Source organism: Ceratotherium simum, chromosome 22, assembly GCF_057802395.1.
Source record: "Ceratotherium simum simum isolate JZ-2026a chromosome 22, ASM5780239v1, whole genome shotgun sequence".
Classification (NCBI taxonomy): Eukaryota; Metazoa; Chordata; class Mammalia; order Perissodactyla; family Rhinocerotidae; genus Ceratotherium; species Ceratotherium simum.
This window is the reverse complement of record NC_141921.1, coordinates 32,015,314-32,030,822: the sequence shown is the minus strand read 5'-3', so window position 1 is coordinate 32,030,822 and position 15,509 is coordinate 32,015,314. Positions and strand designations below refer to the sequence as shown.

At 50.5% G+C, this 15,509-nt stretch overlaps 1 pseudogene; it reads right to left on the bottom strand.

The window, feature by feature from the left end:
- Positions 1 to 11,824: 11,824 nt before the first annotated feature.
- Positions 11,825 to 14,802, bottom strand: LOC147914126 (uncharacterized; annotated as a pseudogene).
- Positions 14,803 to 15,509: the final 707 nt, after the last annotated feature.

The following is a 15,509-nucleotide window of genomic DNA, read 5'->3' as shown; positions in this document are numbered from 1 at the left end:
ATGGGAGTTATGACCATGTTTTATCAAATCTTGGATGCTGGCAATTGGAAAATGCACTGCCATCTATTAATCTTGTCATCCTGTTCATTGTAGACACTTTGTGATTTGAGAGGTCAAAATGTGAAAAAAAAATATGTCTTAGATTTCGTTATATACAGTGTTATTTTGCGCAGAAGGATCTGGAACGCTGAGGAAGAGGTCTTGACCCATCCCAGTGACACACTCATCTGTCACCCTCAATTTCTCTCCATCTCTCTGCTTCTAGCTCCATTTTGTCTCGCACACTCTCCTTCCTGCTTCAGCAGTTTTCTCAGATTCTCCCACTAGGTGGCGCCCAGGCCCTGGGTGCCTGGAGTGGGAGCTGATGCCCTGGATGTCACCCCTACTCGCCCTCTCCCACTGTCTCTTTCTTCCTCTTTCCCTTCCCCTCCATCCCTGTCCTTTTCCTGGCAGCCAGAGGCCCTGATTCAGTGCTCAGAGGCTCTCTGGAGGGTTCCAGATCTTGAAGAACAGCCACAGGGCCCTTGCAGTCTACTGGCCCCAGTCCGGCCTGAGTTGGAATTCTTTCACAGCTGGCGCCCAGCGCTCACTCGCAGACCTTCGGTAACAGAAACTCACCACTTTATGAGGATCCTGTTCTGGAAGGAATTCATGTAATGGTCATGCACTTGGGCTCTGAAGACAAACCCAGCTGGGTTCTAATGTCCCAGCTTTGCTCCTTGCTCAGCAGGTGCTTCAAACCTTTGTCTACTTTGTTTATGAGCGAATCCCCAGGGCCTGGCGCAGGAGAGACACTCACTTGGTGAATGAGTAAATGAGTGAGTAAATGAATAAAGTCAATTGTTCTGTGCACCAGTTTCCTCACCTGTGAAATGGGCTTAATAATAGTATTTACCTCATAAGGTTGTGAGGATTAAACGAGACAGGACCTCTAAACAGTAGTGAGTCTTCAATAAATATTTCTTCCACTTTCTTTTCTTTTCTACCTGTGGATAGCTCTTATTATTTGAAAGTCCTCCTTTAGAGCAAATTGAATTTCCATTCCTAATGCTTCCACACCCTGATCTTGGTCCTAGCACTGTCTCTTGGACCCACAAAGAACGTTTACTCCCTTTTCCAAATGCTCAGCTCAGCTCAGCATACATGAGTTGCCTGTGTGCCAAGCACTGTGGCTACCAAGACAGAGAATGACGGTAGTGTCTTCCTTTGGGTCCTCTTGGTCTCGCGAGGGAAAGAGAGAGTCGAGCAGGAGTGGGTGCTCAGAGAATATTTTGAGTGAATAATAGGACTTATTTACTGGGCCTTTACTGCACCTCATTTCACTCTTCCTGGGCATCCTGACCCCCTTTTGTAGGTGAGGGAAACAAAGCAGAGAAAGGTCACATACACTGGTGAGTCATAGAACCAGGATTTGGATCCTGTCTGACCCCAGCGCCCACACCTTAACCTCTAAGCCATGTTATCACTACACTCTGGAGCATGCTCTGGGGCCAGTGGGAAATTCTCTGATCCTGAGCATTCTTTCACCACTACCTTGATGTCGTGGCCTTTATGTGGCTTCCCAGCATCTGTTCCCCATCTCTCCCACCATTGGAGCATATCTGGCTCTGTTGGAGTCCCACGCATTTAGATTGCATGGGGGTGGTCGCACCTTCAGCTCCAGGGTGAGCTCCCATGGCTCAGGCCAAGCCATGCATCATTCCATCTCCCCAGTCACAAAAATGGACATTTCTTCAGTCAGAGCCAGTGATTTGTCAAGAGAAGCCAGCCAGCAGGGTTTTCAGGGGAGAGAAGCTGCTCCTTGCTTCAGCAGGAGTACTGGAGAGGTACTGTTCCCTGGACTGTGTGTTGAGGGGCTGTGAGAGCTGGAAGTGTAGCCGCTCTTATTGGCAAAAGGGGATTCCTTTTGAGGATGAAGCCGGCATACAGAGGAAGGCAGAACCCAGAGACTTCATAGAGAAATAGAACCCAGTCTGTGGTTTTCCTATCTATTGCTGTGTAACAAAGCACCCAGAATTGAACAGCTTAAAACAACAATTTATTATCTCACACAGTTGAGGTTCGGGAATTGGAAGGAACCTAGATGGAGGTTCTGGCTCAGGGTCTCTCAGGAGTTTATAGGAAGATGTTGGTTAGGGCTGCATTCATTTGAAGGCTTGACTGGGGCTGGAGGGTCCACTTCCAAGATGGCGCACTCACATGGTCATTGGCAGGAGGCCTCATTTCCCCACGAGTGGGCTTCTCCGTGGCAGATGGCCTCCCCGAGATTGAGTGATGAGAGAGAGAGAGAGAAGGAAGCCACAGTGCCTTTTATGACCTAGTCTCTGAAATTGCACATTGTCATTTCCACGTTTTTTCTATTCTCTAGAAGCAAGTCACTAAGTCCACCTCACACTCAAGGGGAGGATAATTCAGCTTCCTTTGAAGGGAGGGTCAAAGAACTTGTGGACTAGTTATAAGATTTTTTTTTTTTTTTTTTTTTATTTCTTCCCCCAAAGCCCCAGTGGATAGTTGCATGTCGCAGCTGCACATCCTTCTAGTTGCTGTATGCGGGACTCAGCCTCAGGATGAACGGAGAAGTGGTGCCTCGATGCGCACCCGGGATCCGAACCCGGGCCACCAGCATCGCAGCGCGCGCACTTAACCACCAAGCCACAGGGCCGGCCCTGTGGACTAGTTATAAACCATCACTGTGGTGACATTACTTGAGCTTCTTGATCAAGCTCACACCTGAGGATCCATCTCTGAACTTTTAGATACATGAGTTAGTTAATTCCCCTTATTGTTTAAGCCACTTTGAGCTGGGTTTTTTGATCCATTCAAATCAAAGCACCCTAGTTAATACCCCTAGTGCCTCATGAGAAGTACTTTCATCTCCCTCATCTCGTTCTCCAGACTTGCCTTGTCTGACCATGTCCCTCGTAAGTGCAATGGTGAGAGCTGGGCCTAGGCTCCAGGACAGGAAGGACGGGCCCTTCACAGCCTTTGGTCCTGTATCCTACAGCAAAGTATATTCCGTGATTCCATGAGCACTGGTGAAGATGGCTGTTGGAAAACCACACTCTTTTGTTGACTCATGACCCATCATATTCATTTTTCCACTGACTGCTCCTGTTGACATGACTTTTCCATCCTGGACTTGACCTTAAACATTTAGTAACAATTTCTAGGTCTCTCTGGGTCAGTGCCCTTTGTGGGGAGGGGGCAGAGGAATCACATGGCCAAGTGGGAAGAGTTCTAGGTCTCCACCCTGCCTTGCTGTGTCACCTTGAGCAAGCCCCTGCTCCTCTCTGGGCCTCAGTGTCCTCCCTTATGAAAGTAGAAGTTTGGACTAACATGTCTGAGGATGCTTTAGGATTTTCTTAGTTCACTTCTGTCCAGAGTAGACATGAAATCTAAGGAATAGCCTCACTTCAGACAAGCTGGATCTTGTGTGGTCATCCACATCTTAGCAGAGATAAAACCATACACTTCATGCCCTTTGCATCAACCATCTCATTTGATCCTCCCAGCAGCCAATGAGGAGACAGGACAAGGCAGAGCTACAGAACAGACATGATCTCACCTCCAGGACCTGTCACAAAAAAGCCACTGTCATTTACTGAGTGATTTCTGTTCACTGTTTGCCAAGTTCTTTATGTGTAGTCATCTTGCTTATTCTCACGATGAGTGGTTGCTATTATTACCCTCTTTCACTGATAAGGAAACTGAAACCCAGGGGAGTGGAGTAGTTAGTCCATGGAAAATGCAGCAAAAGTAAAAGTGGAGCTGAGATTCCAACCCAGCCTGAGTATTTCAGAGCCTGTCCATGTTTTCCATCACACAACACCCCCTCTTGGTATTAACAGGAGCACAAGGGTGGGAATCGGGTGGGGAAAACCTAGGATGCCAGAGACTTGGCTTCTTGGACAAACTCAGAACACTTACTTATTCTGTGGCCAGGGTGAATCATGCGTCTCTCCGAGCTTCAGTTTCCTTCTCTGTAAAATGGGGATGATGATTCTCACCTGAATTGTGAGGACCGGGGAGAAACACTTTTAGTGAGGGCATGTATGTGAGCCTTCCTTGTGTTCTGCAAAGAGCTGTCTAAATGTTAGAGATGGTTGTTTTTCTTAATCCCAGAGCAGGAGCTGAGGCAGGAAGGGGCAGGCTGACCAGAGTGGGTGAAGCGACCCGGAGTGGCTGTTTCCACCCTTGGCGCACATGAAATCCCCAGGAAAGGAGGAGGCAGGGCAGGAGGAAAGGCCAAAGCCCTGAGTTCTTATCTAGAACTTTTCCTCCATTCCAGGGCCCTCCAGGGGAACAGAAACTTCTGGACTGTCACCACTGAGTTCCAAGCATTCCAGAGGGCTCAGTGGGGAGAGACTCTGTCATCGCCTGACCCAGCATCAGCCATAGGCAGGCCTGGATGGGCTGGCTGTACTCCTCCCCTTTCAGCCCCTGGCCCTGCCCTGCCCTGGTCCAATTGTCCAGGACCCGGCCAGACGCCCAGCCCCTGGCCTGCCCTACCAAGAAGAGCACCCGTCTCCAGCAGTGGTGACCAACTGCCCAACTCTACTGAGGGCAACTGGAATTTGAAGTCAGGAGGCCCAGGCTCTGGGTTAGCCCCTTCCCCTCTCTGGGCCTCAGTGTCTCCACTGTGAAATAAGGAACATTAGCTCGAGGGGACTGGCATACTGTGGTTCTGGTGCTTATCTCTTGTCCTGGGTTTAAGGAATAGCCACATGCTACACCTCCCAAAGGGCTGCTCCTCATTCCTTCCTCCTGGGCTGCTGGAGGAACAGCTTCCTCTACATGTGTAGCCCTCTCGGTTGGTGGTCAACAGTACTCAAGCCCAGGGATTTCACACTCAAGCCATCTTTATAACTTTTGTGTCTCTGATTCTTCCTAAATTCCAGGTCTTTCTTGCTCCCAATTAGACTGAGAGCCCCTCGAGGACAAGAGACTGGGGCCTGCTTGCTTCTGTGCTCCGCTCAGAGCCTAGTATAGGGCTGAGCACAGACTAGACCTCAGACCTGTTTACCAGTGGTTCTGTTGGGCCATTCTTGAGGCCCTTGATGAACAACCACTCGATCCTCATGCCTTTTGGAAAGAGTTCTGGCCACACAGGGAGGAAACCTGGCTTCTGCCCTGGCTCCGTTCCATTCAGACCACATGACTTTAGGCAAGGCCCTTCCCCTCTCTCAGAAGCACCTGTGGGTTTTCAATATGTGCTCAGTGGAGACCAAGCGGATATTGAGCTCCAAGTGGAGCCTGCAGCGGCTATTCCTCGGTGGTGGGGAGAAGCCAAGGGCACGAGCTGGTACTCCAGTCCTTACCGCCACCACCCAGCGCTGCTCCATGCTTCACTTTTTTTTTTTTTTTTGTGAGGAAGATCAGCCCTGAGCTAACATCCGTGCTAACCCTCCCCTTTTTTGCTGAGGAAGACCGGCTCTGAGCTAACGTCTATTGCCAATCCGCCTCCTTTTTTTCCCCCAAAGCCCCAGTAGATAGTTGTACATCATAGTTGCACATCCTTCTAGTTGCTGTATGTGGGACGCCCCCTCAGCATGGCAGGAGAAGTGGTGCGTCGGTGCGCGCCCAGGATCCGAACCCGGGCCGCCAGTAGCAGAACGAGTTCACTTAACCACTAAGCCACGGGGCCGGCCCCTCCATGTTTCACTTTTAATTTTTACACATTGGGCTTTCACATGAGATGTTTTGTTTTATTCTGCCTTTACAGCCTTAACTGAGGGAAAATTGACAGAACAAATTGACATATTTAAGGTGTACAATTTGATGAGTTTTGACATATTTATACACTCATGAAACCATCAACACAGTCAAGATGGTGAACATACCCATCACTTTCAAAAGTTTCCTTGTGTCCCTTTTTAACTCCCCCCATTACCCAGGAAATACTGATCTGCTTTCTGTCACTATATACCAGTTTGAATTTTCTAGAATTTTATGTGAATGGATCATTCGATATGTACTGCTTTTTGTCTACCTTCTTTCACTCAGCATAATTATTTTGAGATTCGTCTATGTTGGCACATGTATCGATAGTTCATTCCGTTTTAATGGCAAGCAGTATTCTGTTGTATGGATATAACACGATTTGTTTATCCATTGACCTCTTGGTGGGTGTTTAGGTGTTTTCCAGTTTTGAGCTATTACAAATAAAGCTGCCATGAACGTTCCTTCACACAGAATTTTATCAGAAGAAGAAGAATTGCCCTACTCAAAAAAAAGCCTAGGCAAGATGATCCCCAAAGCCACAGGCTTTTAAAGACCTGCAGATGGGCCACGCTGCAGAGTCAAAGACTAGGGCAGCTGCCTTTTCGAGCTCCTCCTGGTGCCAAGCACCTGACCGCACTCGCTCATTTAATCACAGCGCGTCTGTAAGCAGGTGCCAGTGTTATTCCCAGTTTACAGATAAAACGGCATAGAGACGTGAACGTGGCTGTAGCATGACACACAGTTAGGGCGTGGCAGCACGGTGACTCAGACCACAGGTCTGGCTGCCTCTGCGCCCAGGCTCATAGCCACTGCACGCCTGTGGAGAGAACCAGCGCTGGTTCCCCGGCTCCCTTTGACTCACCGTGTGGTTGGGGCTGATATTTGCGTTGGCTCTCACCGTGCGGGGCCCACTGGAGACACCCAGTCAGGCCTGGGAGGCACGGTGGGGAGCTGGGGCCAGAGCACAGGCAGGAAGTGAGTCAGCCATGTCACTGAGGGGCCCCCAATCCTGGGCAGGCAGAGGAAGACAAGAGGGAGACCCTTGTTATGGAGAGGCCACTGGACTTTTCACACATGTTCTCTCCTATAATGTTCACGGTGACTCTGTGAGGTACGCATTACCATCTCCATTTTATAGATGAGAAAACCGAGGCTCAGGAGAGTCTGTCAGTTAGGATTCTGTCAGCCTTGGGTAACAGAAAAGCCAACCGAAAGTGGCTGAAATAATTAAGACATTTATCTGACAGAAAACCTCAAGTTCTAGGTTTGGCAAGTTCCAGCTTGTGAATCCAGGGGCCTCACAGGCCTTCAGGACCCAGGCTATTTCCCTCATCATGGGCTCCATCCTTCACGTCTTGGCTCATCCCTCCCTCACAGCCCCAATATGGCCCCAACGGTTTCAGGGGCCACAAGCCAACAATGACATCCAGAGGCAAAGAGAGAACTCTCTCCTCCCTGTCACCCCTTTTAAGAGGGAGGAGACCCTCCCCACAGCTCCCAGCAGACTTCTCCATACTTCTCATTGGCCAGAATTGCCTAATTCTGGGTAGGAGAATGAGACCTCCCCATGTGGCCCAGACCCATTAGGAGCCACCTTCTAGGTCAGGGTTCTCCTGGAGGTCAGGGGTGCTGAGAGGAGGGCAAACAATATCGGGGTTTGGCTTGTGAGGAAGAAGGGGTCTGCCTCAGAGGAGAAGAGACTTGCTCAAGGTCATCCAGCTGGTCAGAGGCGGAGCATAGCCCTAAAACACACAGAGGTGCTTTGCCTTGCCTGTTATCCTTCTGATATCTTCATTGTCCTCATTCCACAGAGGAGACAATCGAGGCTCCTATTGGTGGAACCCAGGAGCCTCCTTATGCTGGCCCCATTGCTCCCTTAGGAGCCTGTGCGTAATAATAACACTAATACTTTATGTGTTAGCCATATATTATCTTGTCATCTACAAGGTAAGATGCTATTATTTTCCCCAAGGAAACACAGAGGCACAGAGAGAATAAGAAATTTGCCTAAGGTCACATAGCCAGAAAGTGGTAGCGCTGATACTATTTGAACCCTGCCTGGTATTCCAGGATCCCACACACCAAAAGACTAAGGGTAGACTGTCGGGGAGGCCCAGGTGGGTGAGTCAGAGGGCAGGTGGGGCAGCCCCCAGGCCAAACAGGGAGAGCTGGCTATCTGGGAAGCCCAGTGGCTGGGAATGGGGCTGGGACCAGGCCAGCTGGCAGGCCCAGCTGAGCCTGCAACATGATCCCAGGAACCATTAACGCCTACCTACCTCCCCTCTCAGGTTCCAGGTCTCCCACCCAGCCCCCTGCAGGAGCCTGAAGTATGGATTCAGGTTTTATGGGCAACAAGTGCTCACAGGACAACCCAGCCAACCACAGACGCTTGCAGCCCAGAGGAACCTCAAGGAGTTTTTGGTCCAATGCCCCACGTTCCAGGCAGGGAAAAGCAGGCCAATCTTGCATAAAGGGTTTTGTCTGTTTAATTCACTGCCTCATCCCCGTTGCCTGGAACAACGCTTGGCACACAGTAGGCATTCAATAAACGTTGGTAGAATGAATGACTGACTCACTGAATGAACGTGGATTTTCCGAGGCACTTAGCATTGCAACACAAGCATTGCAAGCTGCCTGTCAGAACAAAGCCTCTTCTCCAAGAGGGAAGACTGGGGGTCAGAGAAAAGTGGCGTGTCCACAGTCAAGGATACACCCTAACAGGCACACAGGCACTCACGGGCATGCGTGATACATTTCCCCAAACACCCAGACACACAAACACACACAAGCCTCACTTTAGTTACAAGGACAGAACCCACTCAGCCTGCTGAGGCATAAACCAGGAGAAGAGTGACTGGCAGGATCCTTGTGCAACGCAAGGGAAGGAAAGGCGGCCAGAGCTCCAAGCCAGAAACAAAACCAGAAAATAAAAAATGACATTACGGGCCACCACCCCTGCCCATCTGGTCTGCCCACCACTTTTTTCTTCCCTCCCCTGATCACTAGCTTTTGCAGGACTCCTGGCTGCCTCAGGCCCAGCTTTCTGGGTCCGCTCAGTTCAAACACCTGGCAGAGACCAGATGTCAAGGTCTCCATCTCAAATTCTAGGAGAATGAACCTGACTAGCCAGCTGGGGTTGGGAGCCGCCCCCAGTCCAGGGGCCACCGCCCACGACTCAAGGCTGGGAGAGCAGACGCTGAGAACGAGGATGTGATGGCTTCTTTAAAAGGAATGTGGAGGGTGGAGGAAGTGATGCCTTCCCAGTCCAGTTAGCTGGAATCCCTTCCCAGCCCCCATCCTGCAGACAAGAAGCCTTGAATACCCCCCATGATGGAGCTCTTCCTACCCACACAGCACAATGTCACCCATTGTCCCTTATTACTCATCATTGGTTGAGGCTCTTAAGTCATCCCTTCTTTCGAACTAGCCATTGCTCATTTGCTCACGTCTGTGGTTGAGTATTTACTCAAAATTAAGTCAAGGCCATTTGACTGTTCCTTCATTCTGCCTCCTTGGTTGCTATAAACAATTCTTACACCCTAGAAGTCCAAACCCCATGTAAGAGAGGATCTGATTGGTTGTCCCACTCGCCAACTTGTCAGGGCTGCCCCTATTGGCCAGAGCGTTCGCACCAGCTCCCCTCCCCCACTGGTGGCCAGCCAACCTTAGAATGGCTGCCTGAGGACAGAGGCCCGCCCATCCCCGGACAGGGATGTTTGGGGTCATTTCTAGCTTTGGTTTTTGCAAACGTTTTCTCTGCTTGTCCTGATTTTCCTGTGGGCCTGGGCTAGTTCCCTGCGCTCCTACCCCTGCCTCAATTCTTTGTTCATTGTTTACAGATTCTTATTCTTCTCCTTCCTGGCGTTTCCCCACCTTTTTCCTGCTGATTGCACGTTAGGACACGGCTCTGCTAATTTCAAGTGATGGCTACGTATATCCGTTGGGCAAGTCCCTTCCCCTCTTTGAGCCTCAGTTTCCCCATGTGTATACAGGGGCTGTTAATTCACACCTCAGGGTTATTGCGAGGATGAAAGGAGTCCATGTATTTGCGAGCTCCTGCCATAGAGCCTAACACCAAACAAACTCAGTCTCTGTCCTTCCTTTTGGCTTCAGCCCTTAAAGCTGTCAAAGTAAGGACAGAGGCAGAGCTGGACTAGGAGAGAGAAGAGGCCTGAGTTCAAGCCTCAGCTGGGCGTTTAACCTGCTGCATGGCCTTGGGGAAGTCCCTTGCCCTCTCTGGGATCAGTTTCTTCATCTGTCGAATAAGGATTGGACCAAAGGAGCATTTCCCGAACTGCAAAACAGGGGTTAATAGCACACCATAAGCAAAAAGAGAGAGAGATTGAATCTTTGACCAAACATGTTGGAAAAGCCACCTAATACCTATTAGAACATTAAAGGCTCTGAGGCTGTGCTATCCAGTATGGTAGCCACTAGCTACATGTGATTATTTAAATTAAAATTAACTAAAACAGGGCCGGCCCCGTGGCGTAGCGGTTAAGTGCCCGCGCTCCACTGCTGGCAGCCCGGGTTCGGATCCTGGGCGTGTACCGACGTATCGCTTGTCAGTCCATGCTGTGGCGGCGTCCCATATAAAGTGGAGGAAGATGGGCACGGATGTTAGCTCAGGGCCAGTCTTCCTCAGCAAAAAGAGGAGGATTGGCAGATGTTAGCTCAGGGCTGATCTTTGTCACACAAAAAAAAATTAATTAATTAATTAAAACAAAATCTTAAATTCAGTTCCTCGGTCTCAGCAGGCACATTTTGAGTGCTCAATAGACATGGTGGCTAGTGGCATCATATTGCACAGAAGGGACCAGATCATTCCCTTGATGGCAGAAAGTGCTGTTTGGTGGTGCTGTAGACGGAGGGGGCATGGAGGGAGCCTGCTTCACACATTCGACCACACTACCTCTACAGAACACCTATGACCAATGTAAGAAATAATGCCTCTCTGAGGAACATAGTCTGGAAGATGTTGAGCCCTTCCAACTCCAAGAGTGGAGGAGGGGGAATGTGCTGGCAACCAAATTCCTCTTAGGGAAGGGAACTGGCTGTGTTCAGCAGTTCTCTTGGCTCAAAAGACATTATAATTGTGGGCAGAGAGCCCCTCGATGCACTGGGATGCACTGGGAAGGAGAGGGGCAGAGAACTTAATTGGTCAGGGTACTAAAGGAAGTGGAATTTGGAGGCGGAAGTGAAAGAGCAGATGAGAGTGTGTTGAAGACGGAAGAGGGTCTGGCAATCTGGTGGGAAGATGCAGCTGAGGCAGGAGAGAGGACTGGGGCCAGGGTGGCCGAAGGACTCTTGAGAACAGAGAGCACCGATGCTCAGTGTTAAGCTGTCTGTACACAGCTGTGTTGCAATGCAAATCCCCTCGTCCCTCACCCATGAGTCAGCAAATGTCTCCCATATCTTCACACGTGACCTTGGGGAAAATCAAGAACAAAGGGCTATGTTCCACCTTCAGGCTGCTAGTGGAGTGGAAAGGGCCTTTGAGGGAGTTGAGAGCTGAAGGATTTCAAGAATTCAGCAGAAGCAGGTTATACGGAAGGAGGAATTGAAGAGGCTGACTGGGAGAAATGGACCCCTCCCCAAGAGTCCCCAGAGAGATTGGGAGGTGTGTTGGTTCTAAAACATGGCCCCCAAATTCTTTGACACTCCTCCCATGGAGATGTGGTGTTTTGTATGCCCTCCCCTTGAATATGAGCTCTGTGACTCTTGACCAATAGAACACGATGGAAGTGACCGGAATCTTAAGAGTCTGGTAGGTTCACTTCCTATTTCTAGGGACACTTATTCTTGAAATCAAGCTGCCATGCTGTGCCCAGAGTACATTACGAGGCCACGTGTGGGTGTTCTGGCTGACACTCCCAGCTGACATCCCAGTTGACAGCCACTGTCAACTGCCAGACATGCAAGTGAGGAAGCCTGCGGACCACTCCAACGCCATTCGCCATCTGTTTGCAACCACGTAAGAAAACCACATGAGAGAGAGCCCCCTAGTTGAGCCCAGTCAACCCACAGAACCGTGAGAAACAATAATAACATGATACTGTTTTAAGCTACTGAGTTTTGGTTGATTCGTTTTGCAGCAACGGTTTCACTGGAACAGGAGACAAGCCATGAATCTCATCACAGTGGGATGGGATATGACAGCCAATTTCTCATGGAATCTTAAAGCACAGGGGGCCTCAGCAAGCTGTTATACTTGGAGGATGACAAGGGTGACAGCTGGATGACCTGCTGTGAGATAAAGTGTCTGCTGTGACCTTGAGGAATTGGCCCAGAGACTGTCCAGGTGAGAGAGGGAAAAGTGTCAACAGTGACTCCAAAGTTCCTATCTTGGGCAACTGTCCTCGGTGACAGCGTGAGCTGGAATTGGGAGGAGGAGAAGAGGACGAGCAGGTTTGGAGAAAGATGATGAGACCAGTTTTGGACACATTGTTGCATTTGCAAAGTGTTTTCTGTAAATACCAGAACCTGCTGATAGATTCATAAAAAAGAGGAATGCTTGCTGGAAGCTTCAGCTCATGTTTTCAAAGGAAAGATATGAGGAATCTGAGCCCCAAATCTCCTTCATAAATACCCACATTCATTCATTCATTCGTTCCCTCATTTAGTAACCCATTCAGACAGGTACAGTTCTGCTTAACTGCACAGACCGCAGAGCCAGACTGCGGGGGTTCAAAGCCCAGCCCCACCTCTCACCAGCTGCGTGGCCTTGGGCGGGTGACTTAATCTCTCTGTATCTCAGTTTCCTTATCTCTAAATGGAGATGATAATACCGTACCTGTATTATTGTAGAGATTGAAAGAGAGCATACATGGAAAACTCTTAGAACGGTGCTTGGAACATGAGTACATATTCATGTTAGCTATTAATAGTCAACAAATAATTTTTGAGCATCCGCTATGTGCTGGACCCCACGTTACCCTGAGGATACAGCAGTGAGCAGACAGACACAGGCCCTGCCCCATGAAGCTGATGTTCTAGCCCTTCAGCACCTGGGCCCTGTGTGTCCTCAGGTTTTCTTTCATATATATATATTGTCCCATGGGATCCTCAGACAGGCCCCAGGAGGTTGGCACAACAATGACCTTATCCCCATTTGACAGATGTAGACACCGAGGCCAGGAGAGAATCGATGTGCTCTTTGCACAGTGCCTCAGTCTGCTGTCACAAATCGGTGTGTCCCTTCAACAAAGGCACTGTGACACGAGTGGTCCAGAGGCCATGTCTCCTGTCTGCTAGCTGTGTTTCCTCTGCCTGGAACCCCTCCAGAGAATGAAATCTCAGCTGTGACCCACCTCTCGCCCCTGAGCAGGGACTCTCCGTGCCCCCTCATGGCAGAGGTTCTGGAGGCATCGGGTCAGGGCGCTGTGCTCATGTTGCCCCTCTCCCTGCTCGGGTTCCCAGGAAAAGTGGTGTTTTTCCACTTGGTGCGACCACACTTAACCCCGCCCAATATCTCCTTCATGGATGCCTGAAATTCCACTATTTATGATTCGTTCCTTCAGGTTGAGCAATTGCTTCCAGGAATATCTTTTAATACTTAAAATTCCTCTGGGATGGGTTGCTAAAACCGTAGTGAGCTGAGGACTGGCCTTAAAGATGATCACCTCTCTTCTAGAGATGACAAAGCTCTGGTCCAGAAGGAAAAGTGACTTGCCCAGGGACACATAACCAGTCAGTGGCAGAGCCAAGGTGAGAAGCTGGCACGCTCACCCCGCTTCCCTGCCCTGGATAGGAGGGACAGAGGGACACACGATGCTCCCGTGTGTCTCGTGCTGCTTTGCAGCCTGCAGAGAGCTTCCCCCTAGAGCTCCCCTGATTCAGTCCGCCCCAGCGCGCAGGCCAGCCTCCTCCCCGATGTGGACGTGAGTTGTCTGGGGCTGCCACCACCATGCTCTCTTCTTCTGATAACAGTGCCTGGGTTATTATTTAGGGAACTAGCCTTCAGGTACCTTCAGGGACTGCTCACTGGTGTCTGCTGCTGGATCCCTGGGGTGGCCGTGGTTTCCGGCCTTTCTGAGACCCGGTTTAGCTCCTTCCATTCTACGGGCAGCCCAGATCCTTCCAATGCAGTCCCTTTTTTTTTTTGGTTTAAGTAAACCAAAGTAGGTTTCCGTTGCTTGCTTCTAAAGAACTCTAATTGACATACCCACTTCACAGATGATGAGACTGAGATGTGGAGAGGAGATGTGAATAATAAGACATAGGGGCAGGACTGCAACCCAGTCTCCTGCCCCCAGCCCAGGCTTTGCCTCACCACACTGCTGGCCTGAGCAGCTGGGTCCTGAGGAAAGAGGAGGGTAGAGAGGAGTGAGTGAACAGGCCCGAACAGAGAGAGCAAAGCCGTTAACTGAGAGGTTCTGGAATCAGATGGACCTGAGTGTGAATCCCAACTCTGTCACTTACTAGTTATGGAGCCTCGGACAAGTCATTTCATCTCCTCAGAGCCTGCCTTCCCTCAGCTGTAACATAAGGAGAATAGGACCTTTTTATAGACTCAGATCTGCAGAAATACAGTTGGCAAGCAGAGCACCAGGTGGGTTTTAGCCTTCACACACCTCCCTTGGCTGGGTCCCTTGTGCAATGAACAACCTGGACAACTACACCTGACAGCCCAATGGGTAGATAATACCTGCCTTACATGGTTGTTATGAGGACTAAATGAGATAATGGATGTAAAATTCTTGACACTGTGCCCAACACTTAGTAAGTGCTCAATAAATAGTAGTTAAGTATTTTTGACTCAGTCTGGAAGGTCTCTGGCAGTCTGTGGTGAAACTGCAAGTCCTAGGCTCCTGCCTTTCTCACCACCCATCCCCAGACCTTATAACCTTTCCTGATGGCCTCAGTGCCCTGCTGCTCCCTCCAGGGCTCTGCAGGTTTGGCTGGGCAACCAGGGAACAGGGTTCTGGCCTGGTCTATCACACCACGGCTTTCAGTTTGGGGAAGATATGTCAGGGCCCAGCTGGGAGGTCCTTCCTGCCCCAAGGTTCTGAAGGTTCCAGTGGCCAGCCCTGCCCTCCTCCTCCCTTAGACCCAAGGCAGATGGAAATCAGAATGCTGCATATCATCAGGGTCCAGCTGCAGCAGGCCCAGAAGCCGCCTACAACAGCCCGAGCCCCTCAGACCTCCTCCCTCCTCTCTGGGCAGGTCCAAGCAGCCAGAGACAGGAATGGCTGGATCCAGGGCCTCTGGGAGAGCCACGTGTGCCAGCGCAGCGCCTGCCAGCTCTCAGGCTGATCTCACAATGGCTCCTTTCACCAGGGAGAGGAGCTGACCTGCCTGGAGCCCGCGGGGTGATGCCCCAGGCCCCAGGGGCATGGAGTGGGAGGCTGGAAACTAAGGAAGGGGCTGCTAGGGCTGGGAGAGGTGAAGGTGCTCAGCCCCCCTCCCCGCCTCCTGATGTCAAGGTGACCACCCCACAACCGGGGCCACGGGAGACCAGATTCCGTGGGACCCAGGAGCAGGGGGCAAGTAAGTGTGGGAGCAGATGGACAGAAAGAGTTAGTCATGGGGTTCTGGGGGGAAGGGAGGCTGGGCCATCAGCCCACGCTCTCCTTGGCATCTGCAGGCCCATAGCAAGAGGGTGACGTGGTCGTGGTCCTCGAAACAGCACTTCCAGTAACAACTGGGGCATCCCAGCCAGGCATCTTTAGCATCTCCCCTTCCTCTCCATGCCTTCTGCCTCGAGCTTCTAGGATCTCGTAAAGGGGCTTGCATCTTCCTACAAGTATTTCTGTCCTCATCAGCAACCCCTTCTCGACTCCTAAAGC